The 15653-nt window shown below is 43.7% G+C and overlaps 1 protein-coding gene across 3 annotated transcripts in view; it reads left to right on the forward strand.

Annotated features, from left to right (window-relative positions):
• Positions 1-14581: 14581 nt before the first annotated feature.
• Positions 14582-15653, forward strand: part of LOC125461405 (zinc finger and BTB domain-containing protein 46-like) — an 83472-nt gene continuing 82400 nt past the window's right edge. Inside the window, exon 1 of one of the 3 annotated variants that reach the window (XM_048550151.2) lies at positions 14582-14862. The gene's annotated coding sequence lies outside the window, so the exon portion shown is untranslated. The remainder of the gene's footprint in view (positions 14863-15653) is intronic. The other 2 variants (XM_048550150.2, XM_048550152.2) reach the window with 2 other exon arrangements.

A 15653-nucleotide genomic window follows, 5' to 3' on the forward strand; every position in this document is an offset into this window, starting at 1 on the left:
ATAGGTGGAGAGGGTGTAGGTGGGGAGGTAGGGAGGGGTAGGTCAGTCCAGGGAAGACGGACAGGTCAAGGAGGTGGGATGAGGTTAGTAGGTAGCTGGGGGTGCGGCTGGGGGTGGGAGGAAGGGATGGGTGAGAGGAAGAACCGGTTAGGGAGGCAGAGACAGGTTGGACTGGTTTTGGGATGCAGTGGGTGGGGGGGAAGAGCTGGGCTGGTTGTGTGGTGCAGTGGGGGGAGGGGATGAACTGGGCTGGTTTAGGGATGCAGTGGGGGAAGGGGAGATTTTGAAACTGGTGAAGTCCACATTGATACCATATGGCTGCAGGGTTCCCAGGCGGAATATGAGTTGCTGTTCCTGCAACCTACGGGTGGCATCATTGTGGCAGTGCAGGAGGCCCATGATGGACATGTCATCAAGAGAATGGGAGGGGGAGTGGAAATGGTTTGCGACTGGGAGGTGCAGTTGTTTGTTGCGAACTGAGCGGAGGTGTTCTGCAAAGCGGTCCCCAAGCCTCCACTTGGTTTCCCCAATGTAGAGAAAGCCGCACCGGGTACAGTGGATGCAGTATACCACATTGGCAGATGTGCAGGTGAACCTCTGCTTAATGTGGAATGTCATCTTGGGGCCTGGGATGGGGGTGAGGGAGGAGGTGTGGGGACAAGTGTAGCATTTCCTGCGGTTGCAGGGGAAGGTGCCGGGTGTGGTGGGGTTGGAGGGCAGTGTGGAGCGAACAAGGGAGTCACGGAGAGAGTGGTCTCTCCGGAAAGCAGACAGGGGTGGGGATGGAAAAATGTCTTGGGTGGTGGGGTCGGATTGTAAATGGCGGAAGTGTCGGAGGATAATGCGTTGCATCCGGAGGTTGGTAGGGTGGTGTGTGAGAACGAGGGGGATCCTCTTGGGGCGGTTGTGGCGGGGGCGGGGTGTGAGGGATGTGTCGCGGGAAATGCGGGAGACGCGGTCAAGGGCGTTCTCAATCACCGTGGGGGGGAAGTTGCGGTCCTTAAAGAACTTAAGTCCCAAGCTATGCCTGCCTCTTTGTAAGGCATGTGGAACAGTCCCTCTTCCGCAGCACTATCCCCCACCTCTTCCTCTGCTATATCAATGTGTGTATCAGTGCTGCCTCGTGCTCCTGTGAGGAGCTTGAACAGATCATCAACTTTACTAACACCTTTCACCCCAACCTCAAGTTCACCTGGACAATCTCTGATACCTCCCTCCCCTTCCTGGATCTCTCTGTCTCCATCTCGAAACAAACATCTACTTCAAGCCCACGACTCCCACAGACAACTTGACACACCTCCTCTCACCCACCTTCCTAAAAGAATGCAATCATCGACTCCCAATTCCTCTGCCCGGCTGCACCTGCTCCCAAAATCGAACATTCCACTCCCGAACATCCCAGATGTCTCTTATTTGCAACTTTCCCCCTTCGGTGGTTAAAAATGCTCTCAACCACATCTCTTGCATTTCCCACACTTCTGCCCTCAAATCCACTCCCCCAACAAAAAGAAAGACAGAAATCCCTTGTCCTCACATATCATCTCACTAACCTCCATATCCAACGTATTGTTCTGCGCCACTTCTGCCACCTACAATCCGAACCTTCAACCAAAGATATATTTCTCTCCCCACCCCTATTTGCCTTCCACAGGGATGGCTCTGTCCACAACTCCCTCATCCGCTCCAGGCTCCCCACTAGCCGCACCATCCCGGCAGCTTTCCCTGCAACCGCAGAAAGTGCTACACCTGCCCCTACACCTCCCCCTCATCTCCATTCTAGGCACCAAACAAACCTTCCACATCAGACAGAGGTTCACCTGCACATCCATCGATGTGGCCTACTGCATCCACTGCTCCCAATATGGCCTCCTCTACATCAGTGAGACCAAGTAGAGGCTCAGAGACCGCTTTGTAGAGCACCTGCATTCTGTTGGCAACAAATGACAATACCTTCTGGGGGCGAGCCATTTCAACTCCCCCTACCACGCCGTGGACAACATGTCCATCCTGGGCCTCCTGCAATGTCACAGTGACGCCACCCAGAAACCAGAGGAACAGCACCGCATATTCCGCCTCTGGAGCCTCCAGCCCAATGACCTATATGTGGATTTTACCAGTTTTGAAATCTCCCATTCCCCCTCCGGCCCCATCCCATGACCAACCCTCCCTCTGATCCCCGCCTCCTTGACTTGACACAATCTGTCCATCTTCTCTCCCTCTTAACCCACTGACCAATCCCGGCAACTCCCTGCCTGCACTCACCTACCACCATCCCACCTACCTTTCCTAGCCCCACCCCTCCTCTCTCTATTTACTTCTGAGCTCCCTTCCCTCCCACCATTTCTGAAGAAGGGTCCCAACCCAAAAAGTCAACTTTCCTGCTCCTCTGATGCTGCCTGGCCTGCTGAGTTCCTTCATTTCCACACTGTGTTAACTCTGACTCCAGCATCAGCAGTTCTTACTATCTCTTGGATTCATGAAAGCAAGGGCAACTTTGGATTGGTGCAGCGGCTCAGAGGTTAGTGCTGCTGCCTCAAAGTGCCAGGGACCTAGGTTTGATTCCAGTGTCAGGTGACTGTCTGTGTAGAGTTTGCAAGTTCTCAACGTCTCTGTGTGGGTTTCCTCCAGGTGCTCTGGTTTCCTCCCACAGTCCAAAACGAGCAGTTTAGGTACTAAATTGCTCTTAGTGTCCAGGGATGTGTAGCTTAGGTGGATTAGCCATAGGACGTGTACTATAACAGGAATAGGACAGGTCTGGGTGGACACTCTTTGGAGTGTTGGTGTGAATTCAATGGGCAGAATGATCTGCTTTCACACTGTCAGGATTGTGTCGTTCTATTATCTAGAACCCATTGTAGGGCAAGAGTAAGAACTGCCATGTGAAAAGGAAATGAAAGCTCTGATTAAATTTGCTATTTCAAAAGCTAAATGGGAAACAATAAGATTTCTGGGTATGTGTGATTGGTATGAGGAATTTGTGCCTAACTTCAGCACCTTAGTTGCACCCATAACTGCACCTCTAAAATATTTATCATGAAAAAAGGAAAAAGTTGTCTGGCCAAAAGAAAGCCAAATTGCTTTTGAGAAGCTGAAGACAATCCTAATGACTGAATTGGTTTTAGCTGCCCCTGACTTTACTAAACTGTGTAATTGCAATTGATGCTAGTGACATTGGTGTGGATTCAGTCTTATAGAGTCATAGAGTTGTACGTCATGGAAACAAACCCGTCAGTCCAACTCATCCATGCCAACCAGATATGCTAAATGAATCTTGTCCTATTTTCCAGCATCTGGCCCATATCCCTCTGAACCCTTCCTGTTCCAGTACCTATCCAGATACCTTTCAAATGTTGCAATTGTACCAGCTTCCATCACCTCTTTTGGCAGCTCCTTCCATACACATGCCACCCTCTGCATGAAGAAGTTTCCCCTGAAGTCCCTTTTAAATCTTTCACCTCTCACCTTTTACCTTAATCCTATGCCCTCTAGTTTTTGACTTCCCTACCCCAGGGAAAAGACCTCAGCCATTCACCCTATCTATGCCCGTCGTGATCAGTAAACTTCCATAAAGTCACGCCTTCTGAGAAGCAAAAGTTTTTTTTAAATTGAGGCATAGACCTCCGCCAATGGAATAGGCGAAAAGATGTAGCAGATAAGAATTCTGTGATGCATAACTTAGTAGGAATGTTATGCTTATCAATATTTGTATAAGGGACATTTTAAGTCATGCTGCTATAGTGGTAGCAAGGAACTTCAGATTATTGCAAGATGATAAATTAGAAATTGAGGAGCCAGTGTGCTACTTTTCTCAGAAATAGAATCAGTTTCAGCAGAAGTACTCTACAGTGGAAAATAAAACTCTGAAATGGTTTTTGGCTCTTAAGCATTTTAACGTTTATGTTTGCAGCAGCCACAAAGACATGCTAATATACACTGAACATAATCCCTTGGCATTTGCAGAGAAATTTAAAACTTGAAATGCAAGATTATGCCAAGAAAGCTTGTTAATTCAATCTTGTAAGAATTGTTCATAATACTGAAAAAGATGACAATTATAGATGTATTATGAAGAACGTAATAATGCTGAAATACTTTGAAAATATGAGAATTGGACAAAAAAATTGTGTAGTTCCTGCATAAAAAGTGAGTGGGTGTAATTTTCCTGTGTTTTCTTACGTATATGTCATGTTTACCTTGTGCTCAAATGCCACTTTGTAAAGGCATTTCATCTCTCCAAAGGTGGAGGCAAGGATAGCTTTTAGAACATAAATTGGGGAAAATGAACCTCCAGACACTGCTATATTGCAGAGAATATGCTAGGTTTTCTTAATCTAAAATTTAAAGTTCAAAAATGAAACTGTGTGATGTTCACTTATTTGTTACACAAGGTCATGTTACTTTCAGAGAAGCAGGATTTGATTGCACCTGACAATCAGACACCAGGTGCCCTTGATATGAAAAGATGCCTAGCAACAGCTTTTGGATATTTAAGATACAGTTTATCACAGACGTGAGAAAGGGCTGATGAAACAGACTGCCAGAAAGCCTAAAAGCAAAGGCAAAATTTTGCTCTTTCTCACTGTCTATGGCTGAAAAAAATCAACTTTGAAAGATTCTGAAAAGGGGAACCACTCGCTCACTAATGTACTGAGATGCAATTATCTGGCTACTGAATTATAGATCATCTATAGCTCCACAGTTAACAACAATTGGGTATCATCATCAAAAACCAAAGTAAAATCATAACATTTGAGCCTTATGGTTTAGATGCTTGATTCACAGAATTTGATCCTTTTTGCCTCTTTTTCCATCCTTAATATTTCTGCAGTGCTGTCTGTCTCATTCCTATTCATGAATCAATGTGTCCGTGTTTGATTTTAAAGTGAACTTTGTAGTGATTGTAACGTAGCCAGCCAGGTGGACCTCATAGAATATGAGTTCCCTGACTGGAGCTATTAAACTGTTCTAATCAGGGGGCCCTGCCTGACAGATATAAACAGGAGTGTCAGAGTTCTGTTCACCCTGACAACTGGCTCTGAGGATGCTAGATCAGTGTCAAGGACTCGCCATGAATAAATATAGCGTGACCTGGTGATGGGTCCCATTGGAATTAGTTCAGTGGCGATGAGAGTAGGATGCAAGAGTGATTGCCCTGAGCAAAGGGCGCCGCCTGATACTGGCTGAACTCCACCAAGGTCATCAAGGGGTTTTAAAAATGTTGATGATAAGTTACATGTGGTGGCCAGAATTGGATGCAGATATAGCTGCTTTGGTGGAGCAGTGCCCAGAATTCCTAGAAGGACAAAAATTACCACCAGCAGCTCCCCCACATGAGTGGGAATGGCCAGATAAACCTTGGAGTGGATTAAACATTGACTATGCAGGGCCCTTTCATGGGCTCAATGTTCTTAGTCATTATGGATGCCCACTCAAAGCGGCTGGATGTATATAGAGTTCATTCGTCAAAGGTGGGGATAATGATTGGAAAATCTGCACATATTTTTTAGAATACATGGACTCCCAGAAATGTTGGTCATACATAATGGCCCATTGTTTAACAGCGGGGAATTTGAACATTTCCTAAAGTCAAATGGTATTCATTATATTAGGACAGTTCCATACTATTCATCATCCAACCATCTGGCAAAATGGGCAGTCCAAACTTTGAAGGCAGGTTCAAACAAACGACCTACAGCTTCACTAGATAACAAACTGTCCTAGGTCCTATTTGATTATGGGACAACTCTCGTCCAACTACAGGGACAGCTTCTGCAGAGTAAATTGGGAGAAGACTCCAACCCAGGTTAAATCTAATCTCTCCAGACCCCATGTGGGGGGAGAGTGAAATGACATCAGGAATGCCAATGCTGGACACAAGACACTGCTAAATGAAAAAGATGGTTTACTTCAAGGGGCGGAGTTTGGTGTAGGAACTATGGGAATGGCTCTGCCTGGACAAGAGACATAGTCGATGTGAGGTCAGGTCTAGTGACGTATAAGTTTTGGGTATGTGCAACAGTCCTGAACAAACGCATGGACCATATGAAAACTGAAAATATGCAAAATGGAGCAGGATCAACACGTGCCTGGCTCCTTGACTGTCTTTCAGCTGTTCTCGAACCCATGGGATTTTCCTCTCTGTCAAGCATTGAAGATACCTCAGAATCTGAGATGGACACAGTGAATGTCACCGCCTTGACACCTTTTCCACTTGAAGAGGAGAACGAATTTCTTCTGGGACAGTCTGGGAATGAGAGGCGATATAATGTACATTATACACTGCCTGTATCCGAGGCACAGTTGGAAGAACCTGACCTGGTGCTAAAACAAAAACCAAAAGAACTGTGGATGCTGTAAATCAGGAACAAAAACAGAAATTGCTGGTGCTACTACACCCCAGCAGGATCTACAACAAAAAAAGAACCAGCCTAAGTCCTCAGGCTCAGAGTGAGGGATGAAGTCATTGTAATAAGGTCAGCCAGGTAAGAACTCATAGAATATGAATTCCTGATTGGGCTTGTTAATCTGGTCTAATCAGGGAGCCATGGCTGGCAGATACAAACAGGAGTGTCAGAAGAAGCTGGAATCAGTGTTCAGGTCTTTCCACATGTAAATAAAGAGTGGCTTGGTGAAGGAATACCGGCCTCTCTAGAGTTATTTCAGATATGGTTTAAGATTGTGGCATAGTAGTGATAGTAGCTAATAATTCCGTTTGCCACTTGTAAAATGAGAAGCTGATTTATAATTTTTTTGTATACTGATGAAATGAGATGGGAATTTCCTTTATCCTAAATATCAAACAAAGTTAGGCAAATTTAACCAGCTTGATGATTCAAATGGTCATTTTTACATTTGACAACCTGTGGAGTAATCAGTCAGGTGAACTCCTTCCATTGTAACCATGACAGACTTGTGTGTGTGTGTGTGTGTGTCAGAGAGACTGAGTTGATGCAGGCAGGGATTTTTGTACATAAGATTTTTATATACAGTGTTTGGATTTCAGAATACGGGTATATGGAGCCGGTCACTTTTCTGAATGCTTTAAGTAAAAATTAGGTCTTCCCAGAACAGTGACCTAATCCAGTATATGTCTGAGAGCAAGATGGTATCTGGAATGTTAATGAAAGATTGATTTTACTGTAGTGATTTATGGCCAGTGTGGTAAACATTGAGTGCCATTAGCTTGTTTTTTGTTCAGGACAGTCAAGAATTGACTTTTGCTTTGAGAACAGTGATTAAATGTTTTGTGCAATTTGCAGGAAAATTTCAGTGTGATTTGACCAAGTTGAGAGAATGGGCAAATGTATGGCAGATACAGTATAATGTGGATACATTTGAGTTTATCCATTCTGGTAGCAAAAACAGGAAGACAGATTATGATCTGAATGGCTATGAATTGAGAGAGGAGAATGTGGCATGAGACCTGGGTATCTGCATGCATCAGTTTCTGAAGGTAAGTATTCAGGTGCAGCAAGGCAAATGGTATGTTGGCTTTTATAGCAGATGGATTTGAGTACAGGAGGGGGGATGTCTTGTGGTAGTTATACAGGATCTCAATGAGACCACACCTGGAATACTGTGGGGAAAAAACCCAAAAATTGCTGGAGTAACTAGTAGGTCTGGGAACATCTGTGGAGAGAAAGGAGAGTTAACCCTTTGAGTCTAGTGACCCTCTTTGGAACTACCATATCCTTTGATCCCTTTAGCCAAAGTGCTCTATCCAGCTCCAGTTCCGAAGAAGGGTCAAAGGACTCAAAACATTATCTCCACTTTCTCTCCACAGATGTTGCCAGGCCTGCTGAGTTTCTCCAGCAATTTCTGTTTTTGTTTCAGATTCTCGGCATCTACTGTCCTTTTGTTTCATCCTGGAATATTGTGTAGAGTTTTGGTCTCCTTTATCTGAGGAAAGATGTTCTTACTATCGAGGGAATGCAGCATAGGTTTGCCACTGTGATTCTAGGATAATTGGTGTGATATATGAGCAGCGATTAAAACAGCTAGGAATTTATTTGCTGGAATTCAGAACAGTTGGGGGGGGGGTACCTTGTTGAAACCTATAAAATCCTAACAGGATAAGATTGGACATGTGCAGACAGAGGATATTCCTGATGGCAGGGGAGTCCAGAACCAGGTCTAACAGTCAAAGGATATTGGGTAAACTGTTGAGATGAGGAGAAATTTCTTTACCCAGAGTGGTGAGCTTGTAGAATTTGTTACTACAGAAAGCAGTTGAGGCTGAAACATGGTATGATTTTTGAAATCATTCCACAGAGGCCAGTATGTTTTGGCCTCAAGTGCTTTCTGTGATAACAAATTTTACAGGCGCACTAAGTTGCCCTTTAATGATACGTGGAGAGCACTAACACTGATCCAGCTCCTCTCAGAACTCTCTGATTGTCCTGTTTTTATCTGTCAGCCAGGGTTCCTTGATTGGACTGGGTTATCAGCTCAAATCAGGGAACTCATATTCTATGAAGTCCATCTGACTGAACTCGTTACAATCGCAACAATTTAAAGAATGAGTTTGATATAGCACTTGGGACCAAAGCGATCAAAGGTTAGAGGAAAAGTGGGAACTGGCTATTGAGTTGGATGATCAGCCACAGAGTAAAAGCGTCAGACAGCATGGAAACAGACCGTTCAGTTCAACTCGCCCATGCTGACCAAGTTTGCCAAACTAAACCAGTCTCACGTGCCTGCTTTTGGCCCACATCCCTCTAAACCTTTCCCATTCACTGTACCTGCATCTAACGCTTCCTCTGGCAGTTCGTTCCACACATGAACTACTCTGTGTGTGAAAACATTGCCCCTAATGTCCCTATTAAAATCTTTCTCCTTTCACCTTAAAACTATGCCCTTTAGTTTTGGTCCAAAAAACAAAGCTCCACCACCAAACCCTATCTCCTACTATCAGGGCAATTTGAATCCAGTTGGCAAGCTCTCCCTGAATTTTCCTCATGTTTAGTAGTTAATAAACTACTTAATTTTGTTAATTCAACAAAGCAAGATTAAATTGTCTCCTTTTAAAACATAAATTTATTTGAGCTTGGGAGAAAGGTATCTACAAAGAAACAGATCTGTTTTTAAATTAAACTTGTTGTGACCAAATGAAGCAGGCCAGTTTATCCTTCTTTAGGTTAATGATTTGAGGTATCCCACCTGGATCAGTTACAAACTGGGGTCTTTGGGTGGTAAATTTGGGACTGTGGTTTGATCTAACAGTTGAAGCAAAAGAATTCATGTGTCGCGTTGTTGTGAAACTAATTTTAAAGGAAAAAATTGCTAAGTGCTTTGAGATGGCATTGCTAAAGTACAGTTGTGTCTACGTTTGACGCCAGAGGGTACCAAACAGAATTAGAAGTTAACTTTGAGGATTTAGTGAGGCACTTCGGATTGGAACTTCCCCAAAATCCACAAAATCTAAAATGTTTAAAGAAGTGGGTAATGGCTATGGACAGAAATTGAGGAAGGTGAGATAAAAGTACCGAGTAGTGGTAGAGAAGCTAAAACTGAAATAGCAGAAATTAGAAGATCAAAAACAGAAATATGAACGAGATGGGAAACAGCAAGGAGAGGAGAAATTTCAGGGATAACCACTGGAAAGGATGTAAAGCCAAAATAGCTCAAGCTGAGATTTCGGAACCCAACTGTGTCTCACAGAGACATTATTGGCTCAATTTTGAGGACCTACACAATTTGGTTCTCTCATTTAATTCCTCATTTTGAGGATGCAGGGATAACATCTTTCTTCATCATTTTGCATGTGGGTGACAGAGCATCTAAACTTAATCTTCCAACATTACTACTCCAGAGTAAGCATCATTTGCTTGCTCTTGCCTGAGGAAAATGTCACAGATCTATGGGTTTTTAAAGTATGTACAAGTTAGGGTCAGAAGTATACTGGCACAAATTCCATACCTTTTGACAATGGTCTGATGAGATATATCTGGATTTCGAAAGGCTGAGGTAGCTTGCTGTTGACTGGTGGGTATGAGCATTGGAGACAGAGGCCACTTCCAAAAAAACTCTGAAATAATTCTGCTTAAGGAGTTTAAAAATGTCAACCCCTTTCCAATAAGAATATACCTCAGAACAGAGAGATTGAATCAAAACAAGCAGAACCACAATGGCTGATGAATATGAGCTATTCCACAAACCACTGCTCCAGAAGAAACCTTTCCTAATCACCCGTAACCAACTGGAAAGGATAGAGGTGGAGAGAGTAATAGGAAACTAGCTACTCATGAGATGGAACAGGAAAATGCTGGTGGCTCTTCTTGGGACAGAAAGGGGATGCTGAGGTGAAAGTTGACACCAAGAAGTTTGTCCATTTTAACTGCTGTTAGGTCGGGCATATTGGGCCAAATGCTCGAACCATAGGAAAAACAAATGGGATTTATCAGGGTACATAATCCCAGTGCAGATGGCATAGCAGATTCTTGTAAAAACACTCAAGATAAGGTTAAACAATTGCTGACTTACATGAATTTCGCATCTAAAAGGGTGACCATATTTCTGAGTGAAACAAATAAGCCTGTTGTGATTTTGGGGTCTGCCAAACTGTACAGCTGGGAAGAGATATGAACTTCTCACCAGATAATGCAGTAAATGCCATCGTGCTTATAAAAGTAATTGAAGGAGGGTACATGTCTTCCTTCCTTTACTGGGTGTTTCTGGTGTGTGATCTTTTGTTGATATTAGTGATCATGGGAGTTATAGAGTTTACTTGTGGATGGGATCAACCTGCTCCTTGGAAATGACCTGGAGGGATCAAAGGTCGCAAGAAGCCCATTGAGCTCAGGGTGACTGAACAGTTTCCCTGCCTGACAGTTACGCTGAATGCGTGGTCACACAGTCTATACCCTGACAAGCTCAGCCAGTGACGGCTGGAGTGGCAGTGCATGCAGACATGCTTCTGTCTAGTTATACAAAACATTTTTTTCAGGAAATCTGGAAGATGCCAAGGAGATAAAAGATAGAACTTACTTGGTAACTCAATTGTAAAAGCGTTTGAATTGGGGGGCTCACATTGAAGCTGATATAAAAGTACTGCCTGAATGCAGCTATCTCAAAAATGAAGTGCTGATGTGGAATTGGAAATCCCCTCACAGTCCTGCAAATAAAGCGTTGACAGTGATCCACCAGGTTATGGTGCCGTCAAAATACATAGGAAATTATTGCAGCTTACTCATGAAATTCAGATTGCATGTCAGTATACACAAACCTGCATCAACCAGCATTTTCACTGGCCAAACGCTAAGGATGTAGAAGAGGTCCATGATCTATGAACATCCGACTTACTAGCATTTACTTAGGAATGCAAACCCATACACCGGTTTAATTTTAAAGACCTGACGTATGGCTGTTTTCTTTACTTACAAAGGCTGCTTTACTTTCTCCTGCATTATCTTCTGTCTTGTTTACTCCAGAGTGGAACCCATTCTCAATCCTGTAGTGATGTAGATGTAGGAGAGACCTCTCCCATTAGGCAACATCCCAATCAGCTATGTGCAGAAAAGCTGCCCTGAGTTTGGAAGGGGATTAACTTCTTGCCAGAGCACCAATGAATGGAGATTAGCAGCAGGAGCTGGAGCTCCTCAGTTGTATTCATGCTCAAGCTGGACAGTGCCACATGCTCTGCATTGACTCTGCATTTACATTGAAAAATTAATGCAGTTAACTGAAATCTGATTCACCTGTTGCGAAGTGGCATAAGTTGGGAACTAAAGCCACCTTACAATACAAAGACAGATTTAATCAAGTGTTACAAGGCATGTTCCCCAACATGACCACATGAAGGAAATATCTACCTTCCGGATAGATCATACCAGTGCCAAGTAATGCCACTTGGACTCTGAAATGTCCAACCATCTTTCTAAGATTGATGAACCAGATAGTGGAAAATATACCTAATTGAGGTCAGTACCTAGGTGACATATTAGTGTAAGAAATGCAATTTAATCAATTGGAAGCTCTTTTCCAGAAAATACAGTCAGCTCACGTAGCAGTGGTCAATCTCAGAGAGGATGAGTTCACTAAGATCCTATTTACCTGTCCAAGGTATGTAGTGGGTTAAAGCCAAGTACTGTTCAGGACAGCAAATATAAAAGCTGTAAAATAACTATCCATTCCCACAAAATTATGAGAAATTACCAGGTTCTTGAGAATGTGAGAGTCCGACTGAAAGTTTGTCCCAAACTTCAGTATGGTAGCTGCAATACTGACAAACGTACAATACCAAAGAAAAGGTAATATGGACTGGGAAATGCAAACCTACTTTTGAAAAGCTGAAGGTCACTTTAACATTTGTGTTTGTGCTTGCAGGTCCAAACTTACAGCAAGCATTTAAAATAGCCAATGATGCAGGTGACTCCAGGGTAGGGGTTATACACTGTCAGACAGACTATCCGAGAACTGATAGACCAATCGGTACATCTCCAGAAGCTAAACAAACATTAGACACAGTTCTCCACAGTAGAGAAGGAAGCCTGCAGTTTTATTACTGGCTCCCATACACTTTGAGATGTATGTCTGAAACTGGGTGCAGAGAGACCACAGTCTATACTGACCACAACTTTTTAGCTTTTGCGGAAAGTTTTAAGACTGAGAATGCGAGATTATTCAATTGGAGTTCATTCCTTGAAACAGTTCACGTAAACTGTTGCAAAATCAAATGTGATTGCAGACAACCTGTCCAGAATTGAGAGACCTAGTTAGAACTGGAAAGAAGATATTGACCGAGGCTCAGACAATTTGTGTTTGTGTTTTACTTATGCATATTTAATTATTTTTCACTCTTTGTGATGAAATGCGAATAAATGTAATTGAATTTTTCTTAATGCAAGGGAAGTGTCAGGACTGCAAGTCAGAATTCAGATATACTATGGAAATTTTTAATGCGCAATTCCATCCTTTTTTAAGAGGGTTGCTGCAGCCAAAATTGCTATAGATGTGGAGTAAATGGTTATCTGGAGAGACAAACCCACAGAATTTCACATATATGGATAAAAATGGAACTTCACACAGTCTTTCAATGGAAGGAAGAGGCAAGTCAAAACAGATGATCACTTGAGAGAGTAAGGGGCTGCTGACCTGATGCTCAACAGCAAGCCACTCCCTGTACACTATGTTGCAAACTGCAGACATATTTTTCTCCTTTTCTCTTGAGGAATATACAATCACCGGGGTTAAAAAGCCAATTTCAAATCTAGTAGTGTGTTCTTGTCAGAATGAACACTCTAAGGTGTACCAGTGTGACTTAAAGCATAACTGTCCTGTGACGGCCTTGTGGTATTATTGCTTGACTATTAACCCAGAGACCCAGATAATCTTCCGGGGACCTGAGTTTGAATCCTGCAATGGCAGATGGTTCAATTTGAATTCAATAAATACCTGGAATTAAGAATCTATTGATGACCATGAATCCATTGTCGATTTTCAGGAAAAACCCATCTGGTTCACTAGTTTACACCTGTATTGCAGGTAAAGATATTCTCTCACTCCAAAGTACTGAAAACCAGTTTAAAACCAAACATGGCAACAAAACACGCTTGTTTCACCCTAAAACTGGGGAATTCAATCATGACCAAAAGGAATCAGAACTATGGAATGTCGATCAATCTACAAAATTAAGGAACTTGAAACCATCTGTTGCAACCAACCTTTCTGTAACGTATAGACAGATGATTAAAGAAAGTGAGCCGGGTTATCTCTCCTAAATTGGGAACATGGAATTGTCTATTGCAACAATAACTGATCATTGCCTGGGATCTAGCATAAAAGAGTATATAACTGAGTTGAAGAAGAAAGGGACTCTTTTAGTATGTGTTTGTATGCTGTAAATCAGTTGAAAAAGACAGTAATTCTTTTATTGATGTGTGCTTGAGTGGAGTCGGCAGGGACTGTTGAATTTGTGTGAGATTGAGTTGAAGCAGGCAGGGATTGTTGTAGGGAGGTGACGGCCTCGTGGTATTATCGCTCGACTATTAACCCAGAGACCCAGATAATCTTCCAGAGACCTGAGTTTGAATCCTGCAATGGCAGATGGTTGAATTTGAATTCAATAAATATCTGGAATTAAGAATCTATTGATGGCCATGAATCCATTGTCGATTTTCAGGAAAAACCCATCTGGTTCACTAATGTCCATCAGGGAAGGAAACTGCCATCCTTACCTGGTCTGGCTGACATGTGACTCCAACCTCACAGCAATGTGGTTAACTCCCAACTGCCCTCTAGGCATTTCGGGATGGGCAATAAATGCTGCCGAGCCAATGATGCCCTCATCTCGTTAATGAATGAATAAAATATTTGTGCGTGTGAGACTGAGCTGAAGGAGGCAGGAACTGTTTTATTTGTGTGTTATGAAGTAGGCAGGGGCAGAGACTATTGTATTTGTGTGTGTTATTGAGTTGAAGGAGGCAGGGGCTGTTGTATTTGTGTGTGTGTGAGAGCTTGAGTTGAAGGAGGCAGGGACTGTTGTATTTGTGTGAGAGAGAGATTGAGTTCAAGGAGGCAGAGGCTGTTGTATTTGTGTGTGAGAGAGAGATTGAGTTGAAGGAGGCAGGGGATGTTGTATTTGTGTGTGTGAGAGAGATTGTGTTGAAGGAGGCAGAGACTGTTGTATTTGTGTGTGTGAGAGAGATTGAGTTGAAGGAGGCAGGGCTGGGTCTTTGCCTTACCCACAATACCAGGCTGTGGTTTCCGCTGGTGAGGGGGAGTAGGTTCCTGGTTACTCAGGGCTGGGAGGAGGAGGAGGAGGAGGAGGAGGCAGAGATAGCTTCTCGGGATCATTTCTTTTTCCCTCTTCACTGGTTTCGGGGCCCTTTTTCCGCTGCTACACACACATACATGGGTTGATCGGTGAGTGAGTTGGGCGGCGATCGCTCTTTTATTATTTTGTCTGTGTGGTTTTTTTTTATCCGCTCCGCTCTGGCGGTGGGCGGCGGGTTCAGACCCGGAATGAGCGCAGCCCGAGCCCCGGGATTTTTTTTGTTTTGGGGGGTGGGGTGAAGCGAGGCCCAGGGCTCCATTCCTGCTGCGTCAACGCCCGTCTCTCGGCTCCACAGAAATAACCCCCCTGTCGACCTGGAGCCAGCTCTCCCCTCGGCTTGATTCCCCCACCTCCCCCCACCGTCCTCTGCTGCCCCCTTCTCTCTCCGGCCCCGGGGCGGGTCGAAACGTTGCAGAGTGAGGGGGAGATGGCTTTATGAGGCCGAGTGTGCGGCCTGGCCTGGCCTGGGCATTGTCTCCCACCCAGGCCTGACTTTGTTTGGAGGGAGCTGGGGTGGGGGTTTGCTGGCTGAGGGTCGGAAGGGGGTTGGGGGAGATTATTCCAACCACCCAGATTTAAACCAGCAAAACCTCTTAATCGTCTGCCTGTTGGAAGACAAATCGTCACCTTGTTTGGTCTTGTGACTTTTAGTTCTAACGGTTAATAGATTTGTAAAAAAATATTTTTGGGGAAGAAACTCCAACCACTTTTTCTTTCAAATTCAGTTTTTATTCCGCAAAACTCCAGATTTTTGGAAGAGTTGGAGATGTAACTATTAGTCTGTACACATGATTTCGCCCATGTGCCGCTTCCTCTTTGTTGATCGTAAATAGAGGGGGAATTAATTTCTTTTGCTTTAAATCTGGGCTGGAAAAGGTGG

This window comes from Stegostoma tigrinum, chromosome 19, assembly GCF_030684315.1.
Source record: "Stegostoma tigrinum isolate sSteTig4 chromosome 19, sSteTig4.hap1, whole genome shotgun sequence".
Lineage (NCBI taxonomy): Eukaryota > Metazoa > Chordata > Chondrichthyes > Orectolobiformes > Stegostomatidae > Stegostoma > Stegostoma tigrinum.